The 13,777-nt window shown below is 44.3% G+C and overlaps 1 protein-coding gene across 1 annotated transcript in view; it reads left to right on the top strand.

Moving 5' to 3' along the window:
• Window positions 1–7,156: 7,156 nt before the first annotated feature.
• The window catches only part of SLC6A1 (solute carrier family 6 member 1), a 62,100-nt gene continuing 55,479 nt past the window's right edge, over window positions 7,157–13,777 (top strand). Inside the window, exon 1 of the mRNA XM_020981037.2 lies at window positions 7,157–7,408. The gene's annotated coding sequence lies outside the window, so the exon portion shown is untranslated. The remainder of the gene's footprint in view (window positions 7,409–13,777) is intronic.

The raw sequence follows: 13,777 nt of genomic DNA on the forward strand, positions 1-13,777 counted from the left end.
AGAATTGGCATTCTGGTAGGAAGTTAGAACCAGAAACATAGATTTGAGACTTGACAACATCAGGCAGAGATTGTAGTAGAATCCACAGATGGGCAAGCTCTCCATGGGAGTAAATAGAGAGAAGGAAGAGCAGAAGGCTGACGATTGAGGAACACGCAGTTAGAAAGTAAAGGCAGAAGATAAAAAGAGAGCAAGGAAGAGAGCCCATAAAGGGAGTTATTTTAATTTAATTCAATTCAACAAGCATTTGTTAAATGCTTGCTATGTTCAAGAACTTACAGTAGGCACTGAGGATAGAAAAATAAAAATAACTCAATCTCTGCCTTTAAGGAGATTTCATCCTCCAGGAGCAGGCAGACCCAACAAGTACACAGGTAACTGTGATACAAAGTAGAGGATGGGGCAAAGGAGAGATTCAAACAAAGTGCTTTAGGGAAATGTGTGCAAGGAAAGAACATTAAGAGCTGGGATCAGGATAGACTTTCTAAAGGAAGGAACATCTGAGCTGAGCTGAACCTTAAAGGAAGAGAAGGAATCTGAAAAACTAGATAAAGAAGAAGTGCATTTCAGGCATCAGGAATGGCTTGTACAAATGTATGGAAGTGGGAAATGAGAGGTCAAGTTAATGGAACAGCTGGTAGCTGTTTGTCTGGAACATACAGGGCATGAAGTAAAGCAATGTGAAAGACTGGAGTCAGATGGTTGAGAGCTTTAAGTGTCAAGTGGAGGAATTTTAATTTTATCCTAGAGACAAAAGAGATCCTTTGATTACTTTTGAGTGAGGAAGTGATATAATCAAATCTGTACTTGAGGAAGACTACTTGGCAGCTGTGGAGAAAGAGGGAATGGATTGGAGAAGGGAGAGACCAGAGTCAGGGACATCAATTAGGAGGCTATTGCAATATTCTAGGAAACTTCCAGTGGGACAAAAGAGGAGACAGATAAGCAAGATATCATGGAGGGAAAAACCAAGAGGACTTGACAATTGAGTAGATGTCAGAATGATGGAGAGGAAGAAGGTCAGTGACTCCAAAATTTGAACTTGGGTTACTAGGAGGATGGTGCTATCCTCAAAAAAGAGAGAAGTTTGGAGAGGGATAGGTTGAGGGGTTGGGGAGGAGGGTTGAAGATGATGAGTTCCATTTTTAAAATATTGAATTTAAGATACACATGGAGCTGTCCAGCAGAAAGTGAGAGATATGCAAGGGTATTGTAAGGCTCAAATGAAATAATGGGTGTAAAGTGCTTTACAAAACCTGAAGCACTATATAAATGCTATTTACTATTAGTGTTATCAGCCTACAGTCTGATGACTATTTCATTTCCTGAGCCTTCTACTGTACTTTTGTGAAGCAATATTTATAGAGCAACATGGAAGTATGTAAGTTAATGTTTAACAACCAAGCTCTCAAAAAAAAGCATATATACAATTAAAGTATTAATACTTTACTAAGTAAACTAAGACATGAATTATAGTGATTGCTGCTTTCTGAGGTATAAATCCTCACACTGAAAATTTAACAATTGTCTCTCACAAACCAGTTAGATCTGACTCCAGTATACTCCTGGAAATATAGATACTTCACTTCAGGAGAGAGAGATTATGAGTGAATATCATCATGAGAGTCAACTACAGGTGATAATTGAACCCATGGAAGCTTTGAGGTCAAAAAGGGAAAGGAGAGAGAGAGAGAGAGAGAGAGAGAGAGAGAGAGAGAGAGAGAAGACTCAGGGCAGAGCTTTGGAAGAAAGGAAAATGGGGTGCTGATTAAACAGCAAAGCAGACTGAGAAGAAGTAGTCAGAGAGGTAGGAGGAAAACCAGGAGAAAAGTATCATACAAACCCAGGTAAGAGAGAATATTCAAGAGGAGTTCAATTGAATAGAAAATATTAAAAGGGGGTAGAATAATATTAAATAATAACAAGATAAATTCATATAAGGAAATCCAAAAAGTGGGTAAATATGACGGAGAACATTTGGGTAAGGATCTTTCTGGATGAGCCACTGTTAACATCTATGGAAGTTCCGTTTTTGTTCTGTCCTTCCTCACCATAAAACCATTAAAACAAATAGCATATCTGGAGAAAAGAAAAGCATTGCTTCCTATTGGATTGAAGGAGTTTTTACCAATCTGTGAGCCAGCATTAATATCTACAAAAACTGTAGCAGCCCCATCCTCCCTTCTTCATGCTTCCAAGAAAGCCCAGAGTAACCTGGCCTAGACTGAAGCCATCTAGGCTTGGCCTAGGTCAGGGAATAAAGGGAGGAGAGACAATCCAAGAGGAGGAGGAGAGGATCAACAGTGTCAAAAACTGCAGAAAGGTCAAGGGGAAGAAGGATTAAGAAAAGGCCACTGGATTTAGCAATTAAGAAGTCACTGGTAACCTTTGAGACAGTGTTTCTGTGGAATGGTGGGTTTAGGAACTTGATTGCATAGGGCCAGAGAGTGAATGAGTTGCTGAGGAAGTAGAGACAATGATAGCAAGCTCAAACTGTAGGCATTAAGGAGTGATAAGGGAGGAGACACAGAGAATAAGCAACCATTTGAGGGGATGTCAGGGTCCAGGGAAGGTTTTCAAAGGTGAAGAAGACCTGTGTGTGTTTGTAGGTGACCAGGAAAGAGCCAGAAGATAGGGATCATTTGAAGATGAGGTAGGAAGGGGAGGTGATCAATATGGCAATGACCTAGAGGAGACAGAAAGGGATAGAATCCAGACTACGAGTATGGGGGTTAGTCTTGGCAAAGACAAGGCTTACCTCCTTCTTTGAGGCTCAAGCAAGCCATAGGTTGGTGAAGATATAGAGACATTATGACATCGTGAGTGTTATAAAGAAAGTGCTCACTAAATGTGTGGTGCCTGACTGACTGAATGGTTCTAAGGGAGATAGGAGAATTTGCCATGGCTGACCTCGATTATTTTTCAGTAAAGAGATTAGGTCATTTACTAAATGATAGGAATGGGGCTGGCATTGGGTCTATCATAAAAAATATTTGACAGTGTCTCTGTAAGGTATTTGATGAAGAATTGACCATATTTGGCTAAAGCATTTGCCACACAGCAGTGAAGGTTCAGTGGATTTAGAGTGAACTTGACACAGTTGTATTACTTCCTCCAGGAGTGTTTAGCATCATGGGGATAGGAGTGGAGAAGGTAGATGGGGGTAGAGGGCCCAACCTGGAGCAGAAAAGGTGCAGGGCATGAATGGCAAGACAAAACAGCAAGGGATGTGAATGTCAAGTATAGTTGAATTGGTTAGTAATGCCATCGAGACTATGAAAGGGAGGGAAATGAGACAAGACCAGAATCTCAAGAACCTAAAGTCATAGTAATGATGAAGAAAAAGTTTCAGAGGACTAAGACAGAGAGAGAAGAAAGTCCACTAGATTGGAATCAGAGAAAGGAATTTCAGGGTTCAAGATTTTGTGACCACTCCCATGTGTGGCCAAGTTAGGGTAGAGGTGCTGGTCACAAAAGAGGAGAAGGTCAGAGAACTGGGAGGCCAAAATGTTTGAAAGGTCATCAGTGTCAATATCTAAATGGCCAAAGGTGAGGGCTTGGATTGGGATGGAGAAGACTGTGAAACAGGTATAAAACAAGAAAAGAGGAAGAGGGAGATGGAGTCTGGTAGATGACAGTGATAATAATCTAAGGAGAGTTTCTAAGTGGATGAAATGAACCAGAATGAAGGAGAAATTGCTGAGAGATGGAAGCAAGGAGATTCTAGAAGTGGAATAATCTAGTGGTCCACTAGACTGTGGAGAGCCAGATGGCATGAGAGAAATGCCCAAGTGATTGGAAAGGGATAAGGTCTTGTGGAGAAAGTCAGGTTTCTGTGAACACTGGAAGGAAATAGTGTGAAAGAAAGAGATGAAAGATGAAGGACGGTTTGTTAATTATAAAGAAGAAGACCCAGGAGTCATAGTAGGAGGGGAGAGCAGAAGAGAAAAGAGACTGAAAAGTTGGGGCTGTTCTAAATAGGAATGAGTGCTTAGGTAGAGGTCACAAAGGGGAAAAAGTTTTGTTTTGTTTTGTTTTGTTTTGCTATTTTAAAAAATAGTGAGTCTGAATCATAGGGATTAGGGTAATAGTACCTAGGAATTTGCTAGGTCAGAGAAAAGAATTATCAGAGTATTCAACTGATTGGAGTTAGGGGTAGGAGCAGAGATCAAGGGAAATGATGGCCTCTAACACTATGCAGTGTAGGGGAGGGGCAATTTATATTGCTAAAGCAGAAGCCAGAATGTCATTCTCCTGCTCTAGAATCTTCAGTGGTTCTCAGTTGCCTCTAAGCTAAAATATAAACTCTTCTGTTGGGCATTTAAAGCCTTTCACCTTGTGATTCCTGCCTTCCTTTCCAGGGTAATAGTATATATCACTCATCACAAGTCAATATGCATATTTGTTAGAAGGGTTTTGTTTTTCTTTGGGGGAGAGGGATGTTTGTTCACTGAAAAAAATGTAATCAATAGTAGCTAGCATTTATATAGTTCTTATTATGTGTTAAGCACTTGAGAAACATTATCTCATTTGATTCTCACAACAACCCTGAAATGTACATGCTATTATGGTCCCTATATTCTAGTTGAGGAAACTGAGGCAGATAGCAGTTGACTTCACTTGGCCAAAGTCAAACAGCTAATAAGTGACTGAAGCTGAATTTAAATTCAGTTCTTTGTGACTCCAGGACCAACATTATATCTACTGCACCACCTAGCTGCCAACTAAAAAATAAAGTTAAATGATCTAGTTGATGCCACTCTGTATATGATGTACTATCTCCCTCTTCCTCTCCCTTTGCACAGACTGTCCCCCATACCTAGAATATTCTCTATCCTCACCTCTGCCTCTTGCAAAGCCTAATCCATGTCAAGGTTCAGCTCAAGTGGCACCTTTGAAATGAGTCTCTAGCTAGTTATTTTCTATTTATTTTGTATTGCCTTGTATTAACTTATCTGTGTACCTGCTATATCTACATGTCCCCCTCCCAGTAGGATGTAGGCTCCTTGAGAGGAGGGATTGTCTGTATCCCCAGAGCCTAGTTTAGTGCCTGGCTCACAGTAAGCACCAACTAAATGTTTGTGTTTGCTTGGTTGCTTGTATGGTATGTTTACTACCACTTTCTTAGAAGCTCCATATGCAAGGCATAATGAGAGGTGGTTGGACCAGACACTCTCCAAGATCCCTTTGAGCTCATACAGAAGACTATTGGATTTGGCCAGTAAGAAGGTATTGGTATCTTTTAGTCAGACCCAGCAATAGGTGAGGGAGACAGATGCTGGAAGGGGGACTCAAAATGGAGTGCATAAAAATTCATACTTTTTATAAATGTGCATATTTTATTGACAGAAAATCCCGTTCTCCACAGCTCCTCTGTGTTTATTTTTCGATAAGACACATGGGTTGTAGCACAAGCTCAAAGCATCTGGTGGACAGATACAAAGAGTCAGGAGGCCAAGTTTTCCAACCTTGCTTAGTCCTTCAGAAGAACACTTGCAGGAGGAGTGGTGGAATTAGGACAACAAGGGGTGAGAAGGTGGTCAAGAAATGGGGGGGGGTTATTCTTCCAAAGGTCTAGCATTACTGAAAAGCTGGTGGGGCTGGGCAATAGAACGTGCTGAAGGTGAGGTACAAATTTGCCTTGGGTAGATTAAGAACTCAAGGACTCAAGGGGCAGAACATTCACAAAGCAGCCCCTTCTGCTGACTCATCAACGTTGACAACATAATTTGTCAAGCAAAATGGCTTTTAGGGGTGCAGAGGAAAGTGTCCAGCTTGACAATTACATTGACCCTATTCTGTTATATTACTATCTCTCTGTCCTGTCCTGGCCACGTTTGGTTCAGGATGATGGGAAGCCTGGAAGAACAATCTTCGATCTATACAGTTTGCAGGCTAGAAGGGACCATGTGGGTCATTTCATTCAGCTGCTTGCCTCTAGGCAGTGCTGCTGCTAAAGCATTCCAGGAGAGTACAAGTTAGCTCTCTTTCTATTTCTTTTTTCTAAAATAAGTAAATATCTGGCTCGGAGAATGGTCTTTAGAAGGGATGAGAATCTGAGACCTTGAGCAGAACCATTAGGGCCTCTGGAATAAGAGAAGCCCCTCAGCCTTAGACATTTGCACAAATACATACCTGCACCAGTTCCTCTGAGTCCTGGCACTTTATTACTCCTACCTCTGCAGACAAGAAAGAAAGGCTTCCTCTCTGGGTACCACAAGTGCTCCCTCTCCCCAACTCTGCTGCACGTTAGTCTATGCCTCCCTTCATTTCCCTCATCACCACTACCCCTCACTTCCACCCCCAAAGCAATTTTCCTCCAGATATTTTTGGCTATCCAAATATAAAGCCCCTGCCACCAGCTTTGGGGAAATGAAGACCCAGGCGAGACCCCTGGGCAAGGGGAAGGTAAGGGAGACTAAAGATTTGAGTAAGGGGGGAGGAGGAGAGAGAATAAGGAAGAGGGAAACACAAAAGCAGGAGGGAAGAGGAGGGGGAAAGGAAAGATAGAAGAGGGAATGGCGGGAAGGAAGTGAAAAGGAAGGAGGAGAGCAGTAGAGGAGAATGGCGAAGAGAAGAGGAAAAGGGAATATCATATAGAAAATGGAAGGGGAGTACAGATGGAGAAGAGAGAGTGGGAAAAATGAAGGGCTAAAAGGAAGAGGAGGGAAAGGGGGAAACAGCGAAGAAGCGAGAGAGAAAAGGATCAAGAGAAATTAAAAAGGAAGAGAGAGGGAGAATGATAGCAGAAGAGAGAAAGGGAGAAAGGAAAGGGTATAAAAAAGGAGAAGTGTGGGCAAAGAAGAAATGGGAAGAGAGGGAGAAGTAGATAGAAGAGCAGCGAGGAAAGAGAAAAGAAAGATGGGAGAAAAATAGAGGGGAGAGGATGGAGAACGGGAGGAGAGAGGGAGAAAGGGGGAGTCGAGAGAACAAAAAAAGAAAGGACAGGAGGGAAAAGAGAATAGAAAAGGAAGAAAAAGGGGAGGAAGGAAAAGAGGGAGGCCGAGAGAGAGAGAGGAAAGGAGCGCTCTGTACTGAGGAACACTGGGCTGGAGGGGAGGGGAGGAGAGAAAGGAGGAAAGGGGGTGGGCCAGCTCGGGCCCAGCCCCGCCTCCGGTTGCCCACTCTGGGCTGTGAGCGGCGTCTCTAGCGCCCCTCCTCTGGCGAGCTGCGGGGCTTGGGAGGGAGAACTAGCGAGCGAGCGAAGAGCGAGGAGCGGAGCGGAGAGGGAGCGAATGATCAGAACGGTGCTGCCTGGCTTTGGGCAGCGCGGCGCAGCTCAGCAGAGCGGAGTGGACGGAGCGGAGCCTTAACAGGCCCATGCGCCTCCTCCAGCTGTCCCAGGAGCGCAGTCCCGGCCCGGTCCGGCCAGGTCCCATCCCGGCCCCGGTCCTGGTCCCGGCCGCAGGTAGGGAGGCTGGCTGGCTGGCTCGGGGTTCTATGCTCCGGGAAGAGGTACAGGGGAACGAAGGGGTGACTGCCCGGGACCCAGCTCAGTCCCGCGGGGAAAAGTGTCTGGGCAGCCTCCCTCTGGAGCTGAACCTTGCGCTTTCTTATTCCAAAGAACTCGGGAGAAGGAGGGGCCCGAGAAGGGGGCTGGAGAGGAGAGCAAGAACTGGGGGTAGGAAAGAAGGGAAAGCACAGCCTCGAGATGCTTAGGGAAACAACGTTGAGAGACTGGAACTGGGAAGGTCTACTCACTATCCGTTTTCTCCCACCAACCTTCTAAACTGAACAGGGGTCCTCCCTAGAGAATTTGGGAAGAATGTCGTGCAAACCCACACCCCCGCCCCCTCCGGCAACTGGGAAAGAGATGGGAGCTCTTCGAGGCTTCTGATTCCATTTCCCACCCTACCGAGGGTTTGGGGGCTAAATGCCGCCACCCCCAGCCCAAGTCCCAACTCTTTGCTGGAGCTGGGCTCTCTCTACCGTCTCTTCCAATGCCTTCCCTCCCAAGCCTGCCCTCCCCCCATCCCCGTGATCTGTCCCTTCCCTTTCAGCGCCCCCTCCCTCCATATCCCAAATATTCTTTCAGGGACTAGTATTCTCGAGGGTGTCTGGAATCTAAGACCCGAGACACCTCTGAACCCCTGATCAGGATGGCTAAGCAAAAGAAACCCTGCTTTCTCTCTGGGCTCCTTGCAGAGGGAGCTTCGAAGGTCTTTCCGATGGGTTAGCTTTGTCATATAGATGCGCTGGAGTACAGCTGTTATGTTACCTGCGGGCTACTGTTGGGTCATCTCCGTGTGTGACAGCTGCGTCCGACTTGTGTTACAGGAGGACCCTCGAGGTGTTTCAGATGAGTTCTAGGTTTGGGTCAGGGGAGTAGATATACAAAGTCCAAAAGCATATTTTCCTTTGGAACCTTTTCTCATGTAACTGCTGACTCCGGCACTACAGCCCCCCACCCCCCTCTCAGTCTTTACACCCCTATCAAACCCAAAGGGGAATTCCAACGACTGGGGTTCGATCTGGCGACATTTTCATTAGAAATGGAAACTGGTTTTTTTTCCTCCCTCGCAAAGTCCTTCCCCACAAGAAGACCAACCTTTTGCCAATCTTTTCTTCTGGTTAAGCTCCCAAACCAGAAAGCTCCAAGTCTTTTGTCTTGAAGAATTTCAGAGCAGCAAAGCTTCGTAAGTGAACGTCTGAACCGCTAGTTCTTGTTCTGAATCTCCCTCTGGGCTTGTCACTGCTTTCACAAAATGAAAGGGGCGGGGGGAAGAGAAGAGGTCCAATGTACATACTAATTATGTATTGAGAACATTTTCTTTTGATGTGAACTTTTTCAAAAATAAATGTTCAAGCGATTCTTGACGGAAACCCCCCCCCAAAGCCGCAAGGGAAAGTGGGGGGGGGGACCTCAGACCGACAAAAGAGGTCAGCCGTGAATTCTAGGTAAATGATCCCGTGGGGAGTCTACGAAGAACAGGAACAATTTTCTTTATTCTGGGCAACGTAAGGGGAGGTGGGGGGAACCTCTGCTGCCTCAGGCCATGGGAGCCAAAAAAAAATGGTCAATTTCCATTCCATTTTCCCCCAAGCAGATGTGAATCTGACCCTCCTGCATTACCCAGGTTTGGGGCAGTGAGATGACCTTGACCTTAGAAGTTGAAGATTGGGACATGTGTATTGACATTTCTAGTAACAAGCAGGGCAAAATGGTTGAGGCGATAGTCATGCTGAAATACTGAGAGGAAAACAAAGGGAGCTTTTGAGCCAAGAACTGAATTCATGGTGGGTGCGAGGACAAACAGCAGGTCCAGGGGCAGTGGTGCTGACAAAGAATAGAGCTGGGCTTGTTTCGGAGAGGAACAGCAGCGCAGGCTGGGGGTTCGAAGGTGAATTGAAATAAGACCCCGCTAAGCTGCCGGAGGAGTAGGGGAGAGAATAGTACTTCTCCCCACCCCAGAGGAGTGCATCCTACAATTTTGAGAGCTTTGCCTACTCCCTGCTGGACAGATGGTTAGCAAGATGTAAGGACTTCCCCAAATCTGGATTTCAAAAAATTGCAGTTTCCCAAACATCAGGGAGTGCTTATTAGCTTCTGATGGGGAAATGAAAACTTAGGCTACAAAAGGAAGCAGGAGAATCTAACAATAAACGTATCAAGGTAATGTGCACAGCAATTCCCTGGGGAGGCCTCCAACTTTACCTTCAGGAACACATACTATGCAATGCCAGGCATTGGGTGCTCAGACTGGTTCTCTCCTTGGTGTAACAAAACTCAATTCCCCAAATACCTCCTCAAAATGAGTCCAAATTCAGATTGCTATTGACAGCTACCTCTGATGGCATCCTATTTCGGCAGTTCCACAGTGTGATAATAAGGGAATGTGCTTTTGGAGGGTTGTTTTTGTTTTGTTTTGTCTTGTTTTGTTTTGTTTGGAGTGAAAAGAGCACTGGCGCAGGAGCTCAGAAACTTGGGTTCTAGTCCCAGCTCTGCTACTCGCTAGCCGTGTGACCTTGAACAAGTCAGCATCTGTCTCTGAGTCATCCCTATCTAATAAGGAACTTGGACCATACGATCTCCAGGGTCCCTTCTAGCCCTGAAGTCCTTGCTTGTGCATAAAAGCAATTCTTGGTTGCTGATTATGAAGGTCTCATCATAAATGTCTCAAGTTCAACATAAAATATAGTCTAGAACAAAGGAGAGCCTATTTATTTGGCATTGCATAAAGAAGGGTTCTTCTTTGACATGATGGTGTACCTAATCTTTAGCTGTATCATAGACATCCTGAGCCAGTCAGAATTAGGAAATGGTTTTTTCTGCTTCCTTCTTGCTTGTGAATGGATTATGAGCTGAATGTCAAATTCTTTGGAACTCCAGCTGCCTCTTTGGTTCTATTCAGCACAACCAACAAACCCATATCTATTATTATTACTTCCATAGTTAAGGTAGCTGAAAATAGCCCAGCTGAAGATAAAATGGGATTACCATTCAGGAACAGCCAAAGATGAAATCAACAAGTTGGCAACCGCAAGCATTTATTAAACACCTACTATATGTAAGGAGCTGTGCTAAGCCCTGGAGATGCAAAGAAAAGCAAAAAAAACCAAAACAAAACAAGCAAGCAAACAAACAACAACAAAAAACCCTAGTCCCTTCACTTTAGGGGTTTGGTCTAATGGGTGAGATTTCTATCCGAGAATAGCCAAAGACAAAGTGGGATCACCTTTCTTTCCATTCATCCTTGGATGATCATATTGCTGACCATATCTGCTGACCCCAGACAGGACAGGTGGCTTTGACTTGGCCTTGACTCAATGACTGTCCACCTGTTCTGTGATCCTTCAAGATGGTAAATGAACTCTGACGCCTCAGCGAAGGGGAGACAATGACGTAACCACTATGGACACCCACTCATCAGCTGCAGCCTTGGTGCTGAATTGAATTAGTGCCACTTTACTCCCCTATACAACTCAAACTAAGAGAGAAATTTCTATCAGCAGACCTCTCTATGTCTGGTTGTATGGTGCCTAAGCTACCCTCCCAATTCAGCCATGTAGGATGTCCCAAACCTTTCTCTGCTCATAATATAGTGTAGAGAGACACATTTCCTTTGGTGATGAAAGAACCTAGCATTGACTCTGAGTGGAATGGACAGTGGTTCCCCTTTTTGCTAGCTTGAATGGCTTGTTAATCACAACCCATGGCAGTGCCTCTTCCACTGCCTTCATGGATTTGGCTCCTACTCCCTAGTCCTTCAGGCTTTTCCCTACATTTCCCTTTCTCCAGAAGTAACTGGAATGAATTGGTGCATTATAGGGAGAAAAAGCTGTAAGCGCTAAGTGCAAAAATGGAGCCAAAAAAAGAGGGCTTCCTAGAGCCTGTAGCCAAAGTAGCTTTCAGGCAGACCCCACATCATTTTCAACCTCTTTCTTGCTGCCTCCCTGGGAAACCAATAGAGGAGCAGGGTGGCTATTGGGGTCACTACCATGTGGTCCAGAAGATGGCTGCACTGGGATGAGCCAGGGCTAAGGGAGCATGGTATGGGGGGTGGCAACAAGAGCGGTCCAGCTATCTGGAGGATAAGCCATTTTGTGGATGAATTAATTGAGAGGAGGAGAGATGGGGATGACAGGTGTGTTTCAAAGGAGAGCTATTATGATAAATGGAGTGTAGCCTGGCATTATATAACTGATTATCGAGTCACAGGGCAAGTTTGTATATCACAGGACAGCCCCTATTTTCACGGTATGCAACAAACCCATATAATCAAGAACAGCTACATGATGCCGCGGGGAAAGACTGTATTTGAAATCAGAAGACCTAGGTCCAAATCCCAGATGTCCAGTTTACTACCCTTGAAACCTAAACCAAATCACTTGACTCTTCTTTGGCCTCAATTTCTTCACCTGTCAAAATAGGGGATTAGACTAGATAATCTCTAAATGTCCTTCTAGTTTTAATTCCTATGGTCCTATGGTTCTCAGTGCTATCATCAGTGTTGATGATAACAGCACAATATTGTTTAATACTGTGTAAATAGTCTTAAAAATGAACCATGCAGTGACCCTTTCAACTTACAGACTCCTAGAATTTGATGTGGACAGGACTAAGAGGTCATTGGGTCCCCCTTCCCTTATCCCCATTTTCTTGCCTGATGCATAGCCCCCTTCTATAGGTTCTCAGAGGTTCATTTCCAAATACTGTATACAGTCTTGCCTCCAGCCACGTAATCCAATCCAACCCAATGAGCAGTTGCTAAGCACCTACTATGTGCATGGCATTGTGCCAGGCTCTAGGACTACAAGACTGAAAAGAAAAGGTCTCTGCCCTCAAGTAACTTAATCATACCGATCTTGTTTCTTATTGCATAGCAGGGAAACAGTATAGTGTGGTGAAAAGAGTGTTGGGAGAGGTAGGTTCAAATTCTGACAGAGTATTAGCTTTGTGGTACCAGAGCAGCTCACGTGACTTTTCTGAGGGTCCATTTTCTCGTCTGTTAAATGGAAATAAAAAGATTTGCATGACCAGTAGGTGAATTTATAAGCTTCAAAATATAAATGTGAGTTCTTGCTGTGTTTATCTACTCCAAAGAAGATGTCACTAGCTATTGAAGGGTTATACCTTTCTATGATTTTCTAAATAGTATTGCTGTCTTTGAAAACCGATTTCCTACAGATAGGATATATGGTAGCAAATGGAGCAGTCAGTTCGGTTTTACTTGATCGGATATGACAACGGAATGGCATCCAATTCGATCTGAGCTGCCCACAGTGAACATTTGTCTATTTTTATATTTCTTGCAAATTGGAAATTATGAGGTGGTCAGAACTTGCCATGTGATTGGCTGTGGCATTCTCAAAGCGGGGTAGAATTGCATCTGAGTGGAACAAGGCTGCCTTGGGGTTCCAGAGAGTCGTCCATGCCAAGAAGGGACAAATCTATGTTTGCTGTTATGACCTTGGGACAGGCTATGTGCTTCTGTGGATATAGCTGTTGATGTGTTTTATTAATAACAGGAACAATAGCTCACATTAGATCATAGAGCTAGAAAGCACCACAGAGGCCATCTAACTGAACCCCTTTATTTTGCCTATGAAGAAACAGACCCCTAGTGATGATAAATGGCTTGTCTAAAGTCACATTCACACGGGTAGTAAGCATCAGGTCCTCTGACTAGAAGGAAGAAAAAGGGAAAAGAAGTATTTATATAGTGTTTACTGTGCTAAGCAGGTTTTGGTTTTTTGCTGTTATTTTTAGAAATAGCTCGTTTGATCCTCACAGCAACCCTGGGAGGTAGGTGCTATTATTATTATTATTATTACCATTTTACAACTGAGGAAACTGAGGCAGCAGAATGACTTGTTCAGGGTCACACAACTAAGCTAGTAATTGTCTGAGGCTGGATTTCCACTCAAGTCTTTCTGACTCCAGGTCCAGCACTCTATCCACCTAGCTACCCAACTTTCCACTGTGCCACTAAGCTTTTAGATTTACAGAGAATTTTACATATAGGATCATAGATTTGAAGTTAGAAGGGCCTCAGGCACCATTTAATACAATTCCCTCCTTTTACAGCTAGGAATACTGAATTTCAATGAGGTTAAGTGATTTGCCCAAAGGCATATAGCTATTAAGTGTCACCGGAGGGATCTGAATCCAATTCTCCCCTGACTCCAAGTGTAGTGTTCTATCTGCTATACCCCTCTACTTTCAACCAGAAAGAACAGCTCTTCTTGGTGTCAGTCATAAGAGGAGTGAGCATGGTATATTTGCATGGGTGGGTAGAGACCCTGGATTTGAAGCCCATAGACCTGTCCCCGAATC

Source organism: Phascolarctos cinereus, unplaced genomic scaffold (genome assembly GCF_003287225.1).
Source record: "Phascolarctos cinereus isolate Bilbo 61053 unplaced genomic scaffold, phaCin_HiC Scaffold_4;HRSCAF=312, whole genome shotgun sequence".
NCBI classification, from domain to species: Eukaryota; Metazoa; Chordata; class Mammalia; order Diprotodontia; family Phascolarctidae; genus Phascolarctos; species Phascolarctos cinereus.